The following is an 18,636-nucleotide window of genomic DNA, read 5'->3' on the forward strand; positions in this document are numbered from 1 at the left end:
TGCATCCACAGTAACAGGGGCTGGCACCAGCAGGAACATGCTAAGCTCTCTAACTGCTTCCTGTCATCATGGTTGAGAGACATATGGAAGCCCACAGAAGGGGTGGTATCATTTGGAGCATCTAAGTGGACTATAGAGTCAGAATGCTTTTAGATCACCAAAGGGAAACTCAAAGAGATATGTACATATCATGTACGATTCTAAAAGCAAACAACATTTGGGAGAAAATTACAGCAGACAGGAAGGGGTAAGACTCACATGCCACTGAAGTGTTAGCTGAAATAAAAGTTCTACTTGAAGGAATGACCAGCATATTTTGGCTAAATTAGCCAGAGTTATAATTGGTATTCTTTGAAGAAGGCTATTTGCTGACATATTGAGTTTTGTAAAGGAGGACACTAAAGAAATATCGTATATTTCTTAGAGTAGAAAAATGTTTACAGATATGACAAATCTATTAAATGCTAATAATTTCCAAATATATATGCTAAACATTTTACCAATATATATTACGCTTTTATTTCAATTCACTAACTCTAGTAATGAAATGATGTCTAATGCTAAAAACGTTAAGACAATTAACTTTATGTTTCTGGAACTTCATTTAATATAGTAACATTATAATCAGTTGCCTGCATTATTTTTCTATTGCTGCCAGTGAACTTCCTCAAATAGTTTAAAGCAGCACCCATTTGTTAGTTCACAGTTTTGTAGGTCACAAGGCTAAGCATGATTTAGCCAAGTCAACTGCTTAGGGTCTCACAAGCTGAAATTAGGTTGTTAGCAGGTTTGCATTTTCTTTCCTAGAGGTTCTGGGGAAGATTCTACTTAAAAACTCTTTGAGGTCTTACATGTTTTGACTGTGTCTCCACCCAAATCTCAACTTCAACTTTATTTCCCAGAATCCCCCTGCATTGTAGGAGGGGCTCAGGTCCAGGGGGAGGTAATTGAATCATGAGAGCTGGTCTTTCCCATGCTATTCTCATGATAGTGAATAAGTCTCACCAGATCTGATGGATTTATCAGGTGTTTCCACTTTTCCTTCCTCCTCATTTTCTCTTGTTGCCACAATGTAAGAAGTGCCTTTCACATCCCGCCATGATTCTGAGGCCTTCCCAGCTATGTGGAACTGTAAATCCTATTAAACTTATTTCTGTTCCCAGATTCAGGCATGTCTTTATCAGCAGCATAAAAAAAAAAAGTAAATCGGTACCAGTAGAGTGGGACATTGCTGAAAAGATTCCCAGAAATGTGGAAGTGATTTTGGAATGAGGTAACAGGAAGAGGCTAGAACAGTTTGGAGGGCTCAGAAAAAGATAGGAAAATGTGGGAAAGTTCGGAACCTTCTAGAGACCTGTTGAATGGCTCTACAAAAATGGTGATAGTGATATGAACAATAAGGTCCAGGCTGAGGTGGTCTGAAACGTTAATAAGGAACTTGTTGGGAACTGGAGCAGAGGTGACTCTTTAGCAAAGAGATGGGTGGCGTTTTGTCCCTGACATAGAGCTTTATGGAACTTTGAACTTGAGAGAGATGATTTAGGGTATCTGGTGGAATAAATTTCTAAGCAGCAAAGCATTCAAAAGGTGATTTGGGTGCTGTTAAAAGTATTCCATTTTAAATGGGAAACAGAACATAAAAGTTCAGAAAGTTTGCAGCCTGACAAGGCAAAAGAAAAGAAAAAAGCCTATTTTTTGAGAAGAAATTCAAGCTGGCTGCAGGAATTCACCATTTGCCCCCTGCCATGATTCTGAGATCTCCCCAGGCATGTGGAACTGTAAATCCAATTAAACTTCTTTTTCTTCCCAGTCTTAGGTATGTCTTTATCAGCACCATGAAAACAGACTAATACAAAGTTATTGGAAGATCCACTTTTTTATGACCGAGGAACTGAGGTACCCAATTTCTTGCTGGGTTTTGTTAGAGAACTGCTCTTAGGTCTTAAGAGATGGCTTGTATTTTTGCTACATTCCTCCAATCTCTCTTCAAAGCAGAAACAAGTTCTTCTCATATGGAATTTTTCATGTAGTTTGTCCCTTTAAGGGCTCCCCTAATTAGGTAATCTAATCATAATCCTAATTCAGAAACCTTATCATAGGAGTGGATATCTCAATATATTTAGAAGTCCTACCCACTCAAGATGGAGAGGATTGTACAAAGATATGAGTCACTGTGAGTGATGTTGGTATTTGGACTACTACATTGCATCACAGATAGAGAATATTAGAGAAAAAGATTATTTTTATCTTTAAATTCATTTAGAGACAATGCAAAAGTGCATTTAGAGTTTTTCTAATGCTGTAAGAGAATATTAGAAAAGAATTATGGCTAAGAATATTCTAGTACTGTGGGTCACTCATAATGAAAACGTCAATTGCATTTGTAGTCTAGGAAGAATGATGAATCACTCACTCACACACACACACACACACACACAAACACATCAAAAAAACAGAAGATAAAGTAAAATGAAATTTCAGTATATAAATGCCATTAGAAAAATACTGAATAATTGTCTTTTATGTTTTTTCTTTTCTTTTAATTATTTGTATTTCTTCTTCTATTATTTTCTGAGACCAAGTCTAGTCTTTTTGCCTGGAAAATGACACTGCTTCAAAAAGATTTGTCTTTTATTGAATCAACTGTGATTGACTTGACAATAATTAATCACTAAAATGAGTTAAGAAGGGCAAATAAAGATTTCTCCTATCTGTCTGCCAAAATAAATATGTCTTAACAGAAACCTTTGACAATTTTTTCAGGCCACATCAATTTCTTATAATGGTAATGGTGATGATGGAGCTGGTGGTGTCTACTGTATCTATTGAGATGGGAACCTGATTTATTAAATAAACTGGACTCAGAATGATGTGGGAAAGAAGTAACAATAATGTTTAATAAGCTTTACAACTAATATATATATATATATATATATGTTTTAGAGATGGAGTTTTGCTCTTGTTGCCCAGGCTGGAGTGCAATGGTGCAATCTCAGCTCACTACAAGCTCCACCTCCTGGGTTCAAGTGATTCTCCTGCCTTAGCCTCCAGAGGAGGTAAGATTACAGACGTGCATCACCACAACTGGCTAAATTTATATTTTTAGTAGAGACGGGGTTTCTCCATGTTGGTCAGGCTGGTTTTGAACGATCAACCTCAGGTGATCCATTGGCCTCGGCCTCCCAAAGTGCTGGGATTACAGGCATAAGCCACCACGCTTGGTCTATAACTGCTATTTTTAATCAGCTCCATGGGCTTATACCTTTCCTCCTATTTTAAATCTAAGACAATTTCATTGATGTTTGACATCCTCAAATAACGTATTAATGGTCTTTATTTTTTAATTTACTTTTTAATTGACAAATAATAATTGTGCATATTGGTGGGGCACATAATGATGATTCGGTACATGTAATGCATAGATCAGGTAAGAATAGTTAGCATATCCATCATCTCAAACACTTATCATTTCTTTGGGTTGGGACCATTCATTATCTTCCTCCTAGCTATTTGAAACTATATAACATTTTTGTTAACTATAGTGATCCTACAGTGGCATAGAATACTAGAACTTTTCCCTCCTATTTAGCTTTAGTTTAGTATCATTTAACAATGTTCTTACTATCCTTCTCTTTACCCTACATTTCCCAGCCTCTAGTATATTCTGTCCTTTTTACTTCTATGAGATCAACACTCTTTAGTTTTCACATATGAGAGAATGGTTTGTTTTTTGAAATAATATAAACACCAGTCTAGTATAATATTAAAAGTCCAAACTATCATCCATTTTAAAACTTCTCTCTTGAGTTTTCACACAACTAGGGGCTGACTTTTGGTCCAGTTACTATTGCCACATAATAAATAACTTTAAAACTGCAATGTGTGTCTAAAACAGACATTTTATTTTGCTCATTGCTTTATGCCTCAAGAATTTGGGAAGGGCTTATCCAGGCAGTTTTTACCTAGATTCCTTCCACAATTGTGCTCTTATGCTGGCTGGTGCTGCAATCATCTGAAGGCTCATCTGGGCTGGATGTCCCAGATGGCTCATTCGCATGACTGACTATTTGCTGAGTGCTCAGCTGTGGCTCTTGAGAACCATGGCTACGTGTGGCTGCTCCACATGGCTTGACAACTGAGCAATTGTTTGAAGTTCAGAGCTCAAAAAACAAAAACAAAAACAAAAAACACAAGCATTTTAGAAGAAGCTGGAAGCTGCATTACACTTATAATCTAGCCTGGAAAGTCATATAACTTCACTTCTGCCAAACCCTTTGAATAAAAGGAGTGATGAACCACTCAAATTCAAGGAAAGAGGAAAAGGATTCCACTTTTTTACTGTAGAAGAATATATAAAAAGATATGTCTACTGATGAAAACTATCATGGCCCTCTTATACAAGGTGGAAATCTTGTTCACTGTAACTACACACTTTTCTCTGATGTCAATGGAAGGTCAGCTTGCTACCAATGCAGCTCTGTCTCTTCTCGCTAACTTTCTACACCCAGGCCCCACCCCAAACTGGTAAACTATCCATAGCCTTTTACCTTTAGATCACGACAAATATTAGGTTTCGCCCTATACATCCAAAAAATTTTAAGTGCATGTCTTCTAAGTCTTGGCTTTATCCTCCTCACATAAAGCCAAGACATGCACTTAGAAGACAAAAAAGTCTTCTAAGTGCATGTCTTGGCTTTATGTGAGGAGGATGTACCTTTTCTTTACATATGCACAATAAAGTGTGTTTGGGTCGACACTCATGTACACTGATAACTGTCCTTCAAGTCCTCAATAAGGACTTAACAGGACTTATTCAACTTTCATGTTGACCTTTTAAAAATAAGCTTAAGTGATGATGAGCTAAGTGTCCCCAAACTTATTAGAATGATCTCTGAATGCTATAAAGCTACTGTGACAATTAGCTGAAATATGCACAGCAGTATATGATGCATTACCATACCACGTTACAGATATACACTTCTAATTATCTAGGTTTCTTATTTTTAACTTATCCAAAATCCTGAAAAATAAAGTATTTGATTCCACCTTTTAATGATACAAAAGTTGTGCATCTTCTAAAGATACTCTTACCTCCAAATTGGGTATGTCTTATACTCTCCTCCAAAATAGTTTTCATGTTTGATTGGTGAAGTTTCAGCGATTCCTGTGGGCTTCAGGAAACAGAAGACAAGGCTGTCAAATATTCAGTTTTTCCAATGACAAAATTTTTTTTTTTTTGCAGAGTCTCTTAATAGGAGCTTCTAAGCACATTCAAATTGGCTTAAAACTTCATTTTTAAAAACAATATTTACTGTATTGGTGTGAAAGTTGATTTTCTGGGGGGTCTTGAATATATCACTCATTATTATATTGGGACTTTATCTAAAATTTTTCTGATTATTCAGTATAGGCTCTGTACAGTGTATGAAAACAGAAAATAGCCAAATAGCACTTGACAGCATCAATCTGTACAGCTCCCTCGAGGTTCAGAACATATGGAGACTCCATTATTTATGCTGATGATCACATTAGTCACTTGATACATAAAGTCATCTATATTTTAGGGTAGTTGGCTTAGAAGAACTTGGCACTAATAAAGGAAAAAAATATATGCGAGAAACATTTTTCAAACTTTAATTTACCCAGAATATGTATCATTTAACATTCAAGAACTATGAAATGGTTCCCAGAAAGGAATTACCAGCAAACAACCTTAAAAGACTTGCAAAGAAATAGAAAACACATCCAAGTTAAATGATGAAACTCCTTCTTTCAGGGCTCCTAAACTCATATTAATAATGTGAACATTGGACATGTATGAATAAGTTTTAGTGTTGTTACTTGCAGTGAAGTTTGTGTAAGAGAAATAGGTGTGATTCTGTCCTCCAGAGATTTGACTTTAGAGGATAACACATTATTGATAGCTCATAAAGCAAAATACTTCTGCTGACTGCCATAGGCCCCTGGAGAACTTTGCAGAATGTTGCTGTTATCATCCAGCAGGAAGATTTGAGCATCATCACTTGTGTTTTTAAGTGCATGTCAGACAGGCCAACAAGAGCTCTGATAGAATCTCAGTTGGGAGGTTCCTTGGAAGAAGTAAAGAAGTCTGTAGTTGCTGCTTTTGTGAACTGAGTATGTGTCACTTTTATTAACCACGTTCCAACTTCATGGATTGCTTGGAAGAAGAATTTTGTTCAGTATCTATCCAAGTTGTAAAGTTAACTAATGAGAGTTATAAACTGTTATGTATAATTTTAATCATTTAAAATTAGTGTATTATGATCATCAGCCTGGGATAGCAAAGGAAGTTTAAAAGTCAACTTCTTATGAATACATTTAAACTAGGTAGTGTGTGTGTGTGTTCAGGCATCCACACATGCATCTATGCCTTAGGAGGGCATCTTTTATATTTAAAATTTTATCACAATATATTAGTGTTTGTTAAGACATTGAGTGAAAGTCTTCATTCTTTATAATATTATTTGAATTGTCCTTTTCACTTGGCATTTATTCTTATCTATTCTTTAAGTGACATTTATATAGGAATAGTACAATAGAGTGTGTCAGGTATAACTTTTTAAGTATAAATCTTAAGTGTTCAAATATGTAATTTCCTTTATTTCAATAATTAAACTGACCATTGATCTGGTTTAATCATTATGTTTGAAGGGGAAATTTAACCTTGCAAACTCAAGTCAACTCGGTCAATTTTAGTGTAAAACCTGGTCACTTAGGCTGTAAATACATGCTCAGGTAAGGGTTTTCTACTCACCCTGCCTTTCTATCCCTAGGTGACATAAAAGTGCAGGCAGAGGTGAGGGGTGGGAATGCACATGTTTCATGTCATAATGGTAGAAATATACTTCCACTAACTTCTGTTGAAATAGGTATTTCTGCACATGATCTTGGTTGTGTTCTGGCATCTATTTCTGGCATAGGTAGTTTCACCATGGACTCCAAAATTCAGAGCACATACATTTTTCTGTTCTTATCTTGTTTCTAGACTCTTATTTCGTATCCACACCTCCATGAATCAACAGAGTCCATTTTCCTCCATGTAAGATTGCTTAGATTGTTTAATATTCTAATGAGAAATTTGATTATCCAGCAGGGTTCTGTAAGATACATTCAAAACATATAACTACTTCACTTTTGTTTTTAACTATAGAGGTTTTTATCAGACTTGGGTATATGCTGCTACTTATAAAAATAAATGGCATAATGTATAATTATAGGAAAAATAATGAGTATATTATCAAAATAGATAAAATGATAATGTGCTGAGAAAAGTGAATAATTTAAGAAGATAAGACTTCCTAAATGGTAGAGTAAAAAACTTGGTAAAACCTTTCCTCAATGAAACAACAATTTAACTTGTGCAGTTATTTTTGAAAAAAAAAAAAAAAAAAAAAGAGGATTCTGGGGAGATGGAAGAGTATGAAAGACCAGGAATCTATCTCTTGACTTAGATAATAACTTGTGCTGAGAGAATCTGTCTGATGTGACTATTTTGGAGCCCTAGTTCATTGAAGCCTTGGACAATAAGTTGTCATCAATTTGGTCATTTCAGCTTTTATCACAGTAGCAGCTAACTATCCCCTATCCCCAATCCTGGTGACACACAACTGTATATTTAATCCAAGAGTGCTTTGCACTCAGTTTTTAGAAGGTCAAGTGGGCAAAAAGCACTCTGTTCTCCAAATTTAGAGGATCTATGCTCTCATCTCTGACTACTGCTTCTGATTACAGAAGTACAGACAATGAGGAAGGAACTTCACTGTTGCACCTCCACCGGTTGTTTCACTCCCACTCAGGCTGAAAGAACTTTCTGGACACTTAAAAGGCTGGCACACCTTTTACTCCCATTTTCAGTTATCAGTTTTTCTCCTTTTGGGAGCTAGACTTTAAAGACTAGGACGTTAAAAAAAAAACTTCATACTCGAAAGTGACTGCAGATGCGATTGGCTCAGAAATGCTGAGAACTTAAGTTTACATCTCCAACTGATGCATGGCACAGAGACAACCTACAGCAATTAAAATAAAATTCTAAATCAATAAACAAATAAAATAACAAAAAGCAAAGAAAAACCCTACGGACATGGGAAATCAGATTTCCAGAGATGCCACATTATTAGATTTAAATGTCCAGTTTTCAACAATAACAACAAAATCACAAGACACACAAAGAAATAGGAAAATACAACTCATTCAAGGGAAATAAAAATAAAAGAAACTATTTCTTTAAAAGTTCTGATGGTAGATATCCTAGACAAAGATTGTAAAACAATTGTCTTATTGATGCTAAATGAACTGAAGGAAAATATAGAGAAAGTCAAGGAAATAATGTGTGAACAAAGAAGAATATCAATAAAGAGTTGGAAAAAGAAAAGGAAACTCTGGAACTGAATGTATAGTAACTGAAAGCATAATAACTAGAGGCATTCAAGAACGATTTGAGCAGAAAGAAAAAGAGAATCAATGAAGATAGGACAATGAAAATTTTCATGTCTAAGTGACAGAAATAAAAACACTGCAAAAACATTATCAGAGTCTAAGGGACCTGTGGGACACCATCAAGATATGCACTGGGAGAGTCCTGGGAGAAAAAAAAATTGAGAAAGAAAAAAGGGTATATTTGGAAAAATAATGGTTGAAAACTTCCCATATTTGACAATGGGCAAAAAAAAAAAAAAAAATCCAAGAAGCTCAACAAATTCCATGTAAGATGAACTCAAAGAAAGTCACATTAAGGCAAATTATAATCAAAGTTAAAAAAAAAAAAAGGCAAAGAGGGGACCTTGAAGGCAGCGAGGAAAAGTGACTTTTGTCAAGGGGTCCTCAATGAAATTATCAGCAGATTTATTATAAGAAACTTTGGATACTAGGAGGCAGTGGGCCACTATATGAAAAGTGCTGAAAGAAGGAAAAAAAAAAAAACATTTATGTATCCTAAATTCAGCAAAACTGTTCCTTAAAAGTAAGGAGAAATTAAGACATTCTGAGATACAAGCTGGGAGATTTTATTACCACTAGACCTTCTTGGGAGTCCAACAAAGTGAAAGAAAAGAATACAAGACAGTAACTGAAAGCCACATGTAGAAATAAATGTCTCAATAGAAGAAAATACATAGGCAATGATAAAACTCACATTGTTGTAAAAAAAGTTTGCAACACCACATATTTAAACATAATTTAAGATAGCAATGTATTTCAAAGGATTATTGATTGATTTGGGGGGTCACACAATGTTTAAATATATAATGTTGTGAAATCAGAAGGGGTGGGGATGGAGCTGTCTAGAAGTAGAGTTTTTGTATGGTTTTGAAGTTAGGCTGGTATAAATTAAAATTAAAGTATTATATAACTTTAGATATTAAATGTAATTCCCATGGTAACCACAAAGAAAATAGCTATAGAATATACAAAAGGAAATCAAAAAGTAATTTAAATGTTTCATTAAAAATCAACTAGATGTAAAAAATAAGACAGTAATGCAGAAAAATGAGATCCAAGAAAGCTAAGACATCAAAGGTGGCTCAAACTCACCAATCAAAAGACAAAAATTAGTAAAATGAATTTTTCAAAAACTCAGCTTATATGTGGTCTATAAGAAACTCACTTGAGATCCAAAGACAAATAAATTGAAGAAAAAAATACGTATATTTTTTATTGTTATTTTTATACACCATAAAAGAGAGCAGAGGTAGCTATATAAAATCAGACCCAAAAACCTATAAATCAGAAAAGTTTGCAAGAAACAAAGATATTATATATTAATAAAAGTTTCAATACAGCAAAAAGATATAAAAATTATAAATATTTTCATACCTAATAACAGATTATAAATATATATGAAGCAAAACCTGAAAAAGTTGAAGGAAGAAATAAAAAATTATACACTAATAGTTTGAGCCTTCAATGTCTCATTCCCAATAATCCATGGAACAACCAGTCAGAAGATAAGTTATGAAACAGAGGACTTAACACAATAAACCAACTAGATCTAGCAGACATCCACAGAACACTTTACTCAGCAGCAACTACATGCATCTGCTTTTCAAGGCAGATAAGACATTTTCCAGGACAGACCATGTTAGGCCACAAATTAAGTCTTAATAGATATAAAATATAGATATTATACAAAGTATCTTCTCTGTACACAATGAGATACGGTTAGAAGTCAGTAACACAGATAAAATGGGAAAATGAACACATCTGTGGAAGTTAAAAAACAAACTCCAAATCAGCCAGTAGATCAAAGGAAAAATAACAAGGAAAAGTTAGAAAATAATTTGAACTAAATTAAAACAAAAACACAATATGCCAAAACTTATGGGACAGAGCGAAAATAGTGCTAATGGGAAAAGTGTATAGCTATAAACATGCTTCAAATCAACAAAGAAGTCAACAACCTAACTTAGCAACGTAAGAAACCAGAAAAAGAGAACAATTTAAAGCCAAAGCTAGAAGAAAGGAAATAATAGACTATAGCAGAGATAAATGAAGCCCGGAATGGAAATAGAGAAAATTAGAGAAAACAAAAGTTGATTTTGTTGAAATGATCAACATAATTTACAAAACTTCAAATAGAACAGCTATGAAAAAAGAAGACTCAAATACTTAATTCAGAAATTAACACAGGGACAATACTAGTGATTCCAGAGAAATTAAAATTAAACATTCATTATTGTATACTAACAAATCTGCTAATCTAGGTGAAATGGAGAAATTACAAAAAAATGGCAAACCTGCCAAGACTAAAGTTTGAAGAAATAGAAAAGCTAAATAGATTTATAACCACTAAGGAGATTAAATCAGTACTCAAAAATCTCCCAGCAAGGAAAATCCCTGCACCTGATGGCTTCACTGGTTGATTCTACCAACATTTAAAAAAGACTCAAGGATTACACAAATCTTTCTCAAATTATTCAAAACATGAAAGAGACGAGAACACTTTCTATTTCTTCTATCAGGCCAGTATCACCTTTTTACTAAAGTCAGACATCACAAGAAAAACAACAACAATAACAACAAACTACAGACCAAAATTTCTGAGAAATATTGATATAACAATCTGTAAGAAAATACTCACAAGTTAAATTTAGTGCCATACTAAAAGAATTACACACTATGACTAAATGGGATTTATTTCTGGTAGGCTTTCAAAAGATGATTCAACATGCAAAAATCAATCCATGCAAGACACACATTAACAGAAAGAAGTTTTTTTTTTTTTAAAGAAAGCACACATTATCATCATAATTGATGCAAAAAAAAGCATTTGACAAAATTTAACACCCTTTCATGATAAAACACTCAACAAACTAATAGAGGGAAACAACTCAACATAATAAAAGCCATATATGAAAACCTACAGTGAATATCATACTCAATTATAAAAACTAAAAGCTTTTATTCTAATATCAAGAACAAGGCAATGGTGACTAATTTTGCCATTTCTATTCAATATAGTGTTAGAATTTCTAGCCAGAAGAATGAGTTAAGGGAAAGAAATACAACACATATAAATGGAAAAGGAAGAGGTAATATTAACCCTGCAGATGACACAATCATATATATTGAAAACCTTGAAAATTTTACCAAAAAACATAAATAATATATTCAAAAAGGAGAAAGATACAAAGTTAGCATACAAAAATCAGTTACATTTTCATAGACTGAACAATCTGAAAAGGAAACTAAACATCATTCCATTTACGATAGAATCAATACTTAGGAATTAGTCAAGAAAGTTAAAGACTTGTACAATAAAAATGACAAAATGTTGCTTAAAGAAATTAAAGAAGACATAAATAAATGGAAAGACATTCTATGTTCATGAATTGGAAAAATTAATATTATTATGGTGTTAGTACTACCCAAAGTGAGCTACCAATTCAATGCAATACCAATCAAAATACCAGTGACGTACTTTTCAGAAATAGAAAAATCCATCCTAACATTTATATAGGATTTCAAGGGACATTGAATGGTCAAAGTAATCCTGAAAAAGGGCAAACCTGAAAGACACACACTCCCTAATTTTAAAACTTGCTACAAAGCAACAATAATCAAAACCATAAAGTACTAGCATGAAGAAGAACATATAGAACAGTGGGATAAAATACAGAAATAGAACCTCACATATTATCAAACGATTTTTAACAAGGGTACCAAACCATTCAATCGGGAAATGACTATCTTTTCTACAAATGGTACAGGGAAAACTGGATATCCGCATGCAAAATACTGAAGTTGGGCCCTTTACACAAAAATTAATTCAAAATGTACCAAAGACATAAAGGTAAACTAAAACTCTAACATTCCTATAAGAAACATAAGGAAAACGTTCATGACATTGATTTGGCAATGCTTTCTTGGATATGACACCAAAGGCACATAAAACAAAAAAAAAATAGACAAATAGGAATTCATAGAGTTTTAAAAATTAGAATGTAATGGTATGCATCGGTAGTCTCAATTACCCAGAAGGCTGAGACAGGAGTTGCTTGAGCCTAGGAATTTAAGTCCAGCCTGGGCAAAATAGGGAGACTTCCACTAAAAGTAAAAATGAATAAGTTTGTGAATCAAAACACACTGTCAGTGAGTGTGACAAAAGCAACCCATAGGATGAGAGAAAATATTTTCAAATTATATAATTTATAAAGGATTATTATCATGAATATGTAGAGAACTAAAACTCAACAATCAAAAAATCCCAACAACTTGATTTAAAAATTGGCCTCTCTTGCTCCCTTTTTCACCACATAACACACCTACTCCCTCTTTACCTTCCACCACACATAAAACTTCCGGAGTCTTCGCCAGAAGAGAAGCAGATGCTGGTGCCATTCTTGCACGGCCTGCAGAATCTTGTTTCATTGTCATAGATGCCATTTTAGAAAGAATCAAGCATGAAAAAACTGTAGATAATTATGCCCATGCAATTTTAATGAGACCCCAGAGAAATTACAAGGTTCAAGCAGGAGACCAATGTATCTTTGTCCATGATGCACTGTTAGAAGCCATTACTTGTGCAAATACAAAAGTGTCAGTTAGAAACTTGTGTGCTTATATTTGAAGCTCATACAAATGGAGACAGGACAGAATGTCATGGGGTGGTGCTCAAATTTAGGCATCTAACCAGCTCAAAGGCTCACATCTCAGTATTAACCAGTGCCAATCTTCCATATAATAATTTCAAAAATTGCCCTGTTAATATTACACCACATGAATCCACAAGGTTGTACTTGCAGCCTATCTGTGGAGTAGAAGGATCTGGTTACATCAATGCCAATTTTATTGATGAATAAAGACAACAGAAAGCTTTCATTAAGGATCCTTGAAAAAGATCACTGAGGACTTCTGGTGGATGCTCTGGAAACACAATTTCACCAAGCTGTGTGAAATGGCCAGAGAAAAACGTCACCAATTCTACCCAGCAGAATAATACACAAGATACCAGTACTTTGTTATAGCTCCTATGGCTGAGTACAACATGACATAGCTTTTCTCAAGGGAATTCAAAGTCACAGATGCCAAGGACAGCCAGTCCTGAACAGTGAGACAGTTCCAGTTCACTCACTGGCCAGAGTAAAAAGTGCCAAAATCTGGAAAAAGATTTATTGACTTCAGCCAAGTGCATAAAACAAAAGAGTATTATGGGCAAGATAGACCCATTTCCATTCATCGTAATATGAGCTTTGAAGGAGTAAAATCTTCATAACACTAAGCATTGTTTTGGAAATAATGAGATACAAAGGAGTTGTAGATATCTTCCAGACATCAAAACATTAAGAACACAGTGGCCAGCCATGGTACAAACAGAGAATGAGTATTGGTTTTACTATTGAGCTTTCCTAGAGTAGCTCGGCAGCTTTGATCAATACACAATGCAGAAATCCCTGACCCATTCTGAATTTTTACTATGGTCCTTCAATATCTATGAAGTCTCTTCTGAGCCCTGCAACACTTGAGAAGTCCTTCTTAACTTTTAAATAACAACTACTTAGGGGGACTAGGACACACATGCACAAAATTAAAACAAATTATTCCAGTGGAGTAAGATTTCACAGTTTAACAACCTAACTTGAATCCTGACTGATCAGGCATCTGAAAGTTTTTATTTACTGATACCTCAAGGATTCAAAATCAAGGACAGAAGAAATCACAGTAATGAACCACCATCTTTTTCAGGTTTGCTTGATAGGCATCAAGAGAAATTGCCTGGGTGCTGCAAGATGTGTCCTGGTGTGGCTTCTTAGAATGAAATGAACTCTCCTTTGACATCACCCCTTCCGGCCATACTGCTCAAAAGATTTTAGGTGAAATCTAAAGGCTGTGGGAATGTTTCAAAAGAAAGTTCCTGAACATCCCTTTAGAAGGGGGGAATGTTGTAATATATCAGCTATTAAGTTGTTATTTATTTATTATTGTACTTTAATTTCCGGGATACATGTGCAGAGTGTGCAGGTTTGTTACACAGGTATACATGTACCATGGTGGTTATAAAAGTGTTCAATGAAATATTGTCTCTAGTGTGCACTATGAAATTTGCATTTATGATATATACCACAGGCAAAGCCAAACTCACGTTACTCAGCTTAGTAAGAAACATTTTGTGGCAAGCAGCATTCCTGGGAAGAGCTGCAATTTGTTTTTCGGGGTTTTTTCTTTGTTTTAATTTTGCATTTAGAGTCTATTACAATTGATGCCTATTTTAATAGCATTTCTTTTTAGCTTTTGGTTCATATTTCCATTAGTTTTTCATATCTGTTATTCTTTTCTATTAAATAGTTTTCTATTAAATAGTTCACCACAGAAAATTTAAAAAGTATAAATTGAAATCGGCAAAAAATTTTAATATACATTTATCCAAAGAAGATAGGCAAATGGCCAGTAAGCAGATGGAAAGATGCTCAACACCACTAAGCATCTGAGAAATGCAAATCAAAACAACGATGAAAAACTACTCTCTTATATCCATTAACATAGCTACTACCAAAATGTTACAAAATAACAAATGTTGACAAGATAGTGTCAAAGACTAATGGATTAAAACCCTTGCGCCTTGTTGTTGGGAACGTGAAATGGCACAGCTTCTGTAGAGAAATCAAAAATAGAATTATCATATTATCCAGCAATTCTAGGTATATATTCAATATTCAAAAAACTGAAAAGAAAGTGTCAAGGAGGTATTTGCACACTTGTTTTCATAGCAGTGTTATTCACAACAGCTAAAATGCAAAGGCAACCCAAGCATTCATCTGGGCTGGAGGGATAAGATGCAATATATACATGCAAAGAACACTGTTCAGCCTGATGAAGGAAGGAAATTCTGACATGTGATACAACATGGATGAGTCTTGCAGACATTAAGCTAAGGGAAGTAGGCCAATTACAAAAAGATAAATATTCTATGATTCTACTTATGTGAGGTCCTTTGAGTAGTCAAATACCACAGAGATAAAAAGTAAAATGGCGATTTTTCAGGGTTGTAAGAGAAGAGAGGAATGGAAAACTGTTGTTTGTTGGGTATAATGTTCCATTTTTACAAGGTGATGAAGGTTCTGATGATGAATAGTAGCAAAGCCTGCACAACGTCATGGTTATATTTAATAACACTGAACTGTGCACTTAAAAGTGGTTATAATAGTAAACTTTATGTTATATATATTTAACCATAATTAAAATCAATTGAGGCAGTTTTCTAACAATTATCTAGTCTTCAGAAATTTTCCAAAGGGATACAGCAAAAGGAGAAACCTTCGTCAAGAAAATGTACTAAATCTCAATAAGAACACCAAGATTTTGTGGCATTTGAGCCATTACCCAATCCTTTACCACCCCCACTGCTCCCCCAAGTTCTCTATAACAGAAGATTTGCCCTGGGTAGTCTATAACTGGCAAGTGAGACCTAGAAAATGGGGCCTCTCTCCCTTCTCCATTTTCTGCCCTTGGGCTATGGTTTCACCCTGGGTAGTCCAGGCTGTTTCTAATCCCTTGTCACCCCATGTTGCAGGTGTTCTATTTCATGCAAGCATAGCTGAAAGAAACAGATGTCTCCCCACCTCTGCCTTCTCCCCATCTCTACATATAGCAATCCAAGAGTAATCACAAGGTGTGGTCTAGTCTTCTCAGTTTGACCATCCTCCACGATCAGTCATGACATGAGGGCATCACTTCAGGAAAAGCTAGGCACCTCCCCAACCACCACCAGGCCCCGATTCTAGTGCAGTAGCTCTGAGATCTGCCAAGGGTAAAGGCAGGTGATAAGACTTGACAGGACTGAATTTATTTGAAAAGAGCATAGAGAACTGCATGCCTACGGGCATTCGAGATTTTTGTGGAGAACAATTAAGAGGAGGCTGGCAGTTCTATGATACAGGTAAAATAAAGAAAACTATAGAAAGACTCCCAAGAGGAGCCCTCCTGGCATCACAATTCATTCTGGGGGTTAAGAAGGCTGTGAGTGTGAGCTAAGCTATACCCATTCAGAAGCAATCAGATCAAGAAATCAAGAAGACTAAAAAACATTTCTTAAGCATACACAGACCATTCAACACAGTGAAGTACACTGGCATAAAGAGATTAAACACAATTGACTATACAGTGAGCTACTCTGTCCTAAGGATAATTCTCAGAATGCCAGGATTAAAAAAAATTACATTTCCCTGGCAGTCTCAAGGAAGGAATGCATATCTATGGTGGCTGTGCTGTGTGCCCTCTTAAAATCAACTAGGGAGGAAATTTGCTAGCAAATTATCCCTAAATGAAAATGAGCAAAAAATATAAACTTCAATTGGATAGTGGCTCCAAGATATCCAATAATAAGGAATTAAATCATATTGGCAAAAGGAAGCTTAATCTTGAGAATTAAAAACTCCTGGGGTCCCAATCTTGTGGTAGAACGCTCATGATTTTAACCTCCTGTAGCCCCATCATCTGTTGTTTTGTTACTCCTGCCTGAAACAAGAGAAATTGTTCTCAACTTTCATTGAGAAAGCACAATGCAATACATACATGCATACATGAAGTCAATAGGGAAAATCAACAAGACCAAAAGTATTTCCACAATGAAAGTTGAGAACAAGTTTTCTTGTTTCAGGCAGGAGTAACAGTCACTATTTTGAAATAAACCTGGGAGGAAGTAATCATTTTGAAATATTTCTAGAGACTTCTCCACAACAAAGGCCTACACTATAGAACCTTTCTGACTTAGGAAAATGTTAAACAACTCCAGACTCCCCTAGTCTTCCTGTCTCACATAAGAAAAGATTTAAAAAGCTACAAAATGATCTCAAAGATCATAGCCCAATGACTCATAACCACTAAAAGAATGGGATTTAATTATAAGATTACAGAATGCTTCCCTCCCCAACACCTTACAACCACATCAACCAGTGGTTAGCTAGGAGAGCTGTAATATACAGTTTCTAATTAAGTCTCTAATACAGTTTCTAATTAAGAGAGAGTATCTAGGGAAAACCAAAAAAAAGAGGGAGAACAAACAATAACTAGCACACAAAAAACATGAAGTCTCTGGCACCTACAGCTACTATGCTTGATATCTAATTAATTCATCCAATTTACAGAATAAAACCATTAATTATCTAGATCTATTTAATGTTTCATTCAATAAATGTGGTATATACATTCATCTCAAGCTTACATGAACCATACAGTAAGACAATCTGTATGTTAAGTCAGAAAACATATAAACAAGTCAAAATCAGCAAGATAAAGATGGCTAAAAAATTCCCAAATATTTGAAGAATAAAATAGCACTGCCAATTAAGATGTGGGTCAAACAAGAAGTCTCTGGCAGTTTCTATATCCAGAATGGTATTTCCTAGATCATCTTCCAGGGCTTTTATAGTTGGAAGTTTTACATTTAAGTCTTTAATTTATCTTCAGTTGATTTTTGTATATGGTGTAAGGAAAGAATCCAGTTTCAATCTTTTGCATATGGCTAACCAGTTATTCCAGCACCATTTATTGAAAAAGTAATCTTTTCCTGATTGCTTGTTTTCATCAGGTTTGTCAAAGATCAGATGTTGATGTGTGGTCTTATTTTGGGGTTCTCTATCCTGTCCATGTTGTTTTGGTTACAGTAGCTGTGTAGTATAAAGTTGGGTAACATAATGCTTCCAGTTTTCTTCTTTTCGCTTAGGAGTACCTTGGCTCTATGGGCTACCTTTTTGACTGGGTGAAGAAAATGTAGGTGGTACATATACACCATGAAATACTATGCAGCCATAAAACGAATGAGATTATGTCCTCTGCAGCAACATAGATGGAGCAGGAGGTGATTATTTTTAGTAAACTAATGCAGGAACAGAAAATCTAATACCACATGTTCTCATTTTTAAGTGGAAGCTAAATAATAAAAACCAATGGGCACAAGAGAGGAATAACAGACACTGGAACCTACTTGAAGGAGGAAAATGGGAGTAGGGAGAGATCAGAAAAATAACTATCAGGTACTACATTTAGTAACTGGTTGATGAAATAACTTGTACACCAGACACCCATAACATAAGTTTACCTATGTAACAAGCCTACACATGTACCCCTGAACCTAAAATAAAGTTTTTCATTAAAAAAAGGCTTGAAAAATCTTTAAATATTTTG

At 34.9% G+C, this 18,636-nt stretch overlaps 1 long non-coding RNA gene and 1 pseudogene across 2 annotated transcripts in view; one reads left to right on the plus strand and one right to left on the minus strand.

The window, feature by feature from the left end:
* Positions 1-3,913: 3,913 nt before the first annotated feature.
* Positions 3,914-18,636, minus strand: part of LOC118148833 (uncharacterized) — a 50,016-nt gene continuing 35,293 nt past the window's right edge. For both annotated transcript variants that reach the window (XR_013532387.1, XR_013532386.1), the window contains 2 exons: positions 5,092-5,171; positions 3,914-4,160 (listed from right to left, as the gene is read on the minus strand). This is a non-coding gene — a long non-coding RNA (uncharacterized LOC118148833). The remainder of the gene's footprint in view (positions 4,161-5,091; positions 5,172-18,636) is intronic.
* On the plus strand, positions 12,197-13,979 carry LOC100392507 (receptor-type tyrosine-protein phosphatase S pseudogene; annotated as a pseudogene).

The sequence above is a fragment of the Callithrix jacchus genome, chromosome 2 (genome assembly GCF_049354715.1).
Source record: "Callithrix jacchus isolate 240 chromosome 2, calJac240_pri, whole genome shotgun sequence".
NCBI classification, from domain to species: domain Eukaryota; kingdom Metazoa; phylum Chordata; class Mammalia; order Primates; family Cebidae; genus Callithrix; species Callithrix jacchus.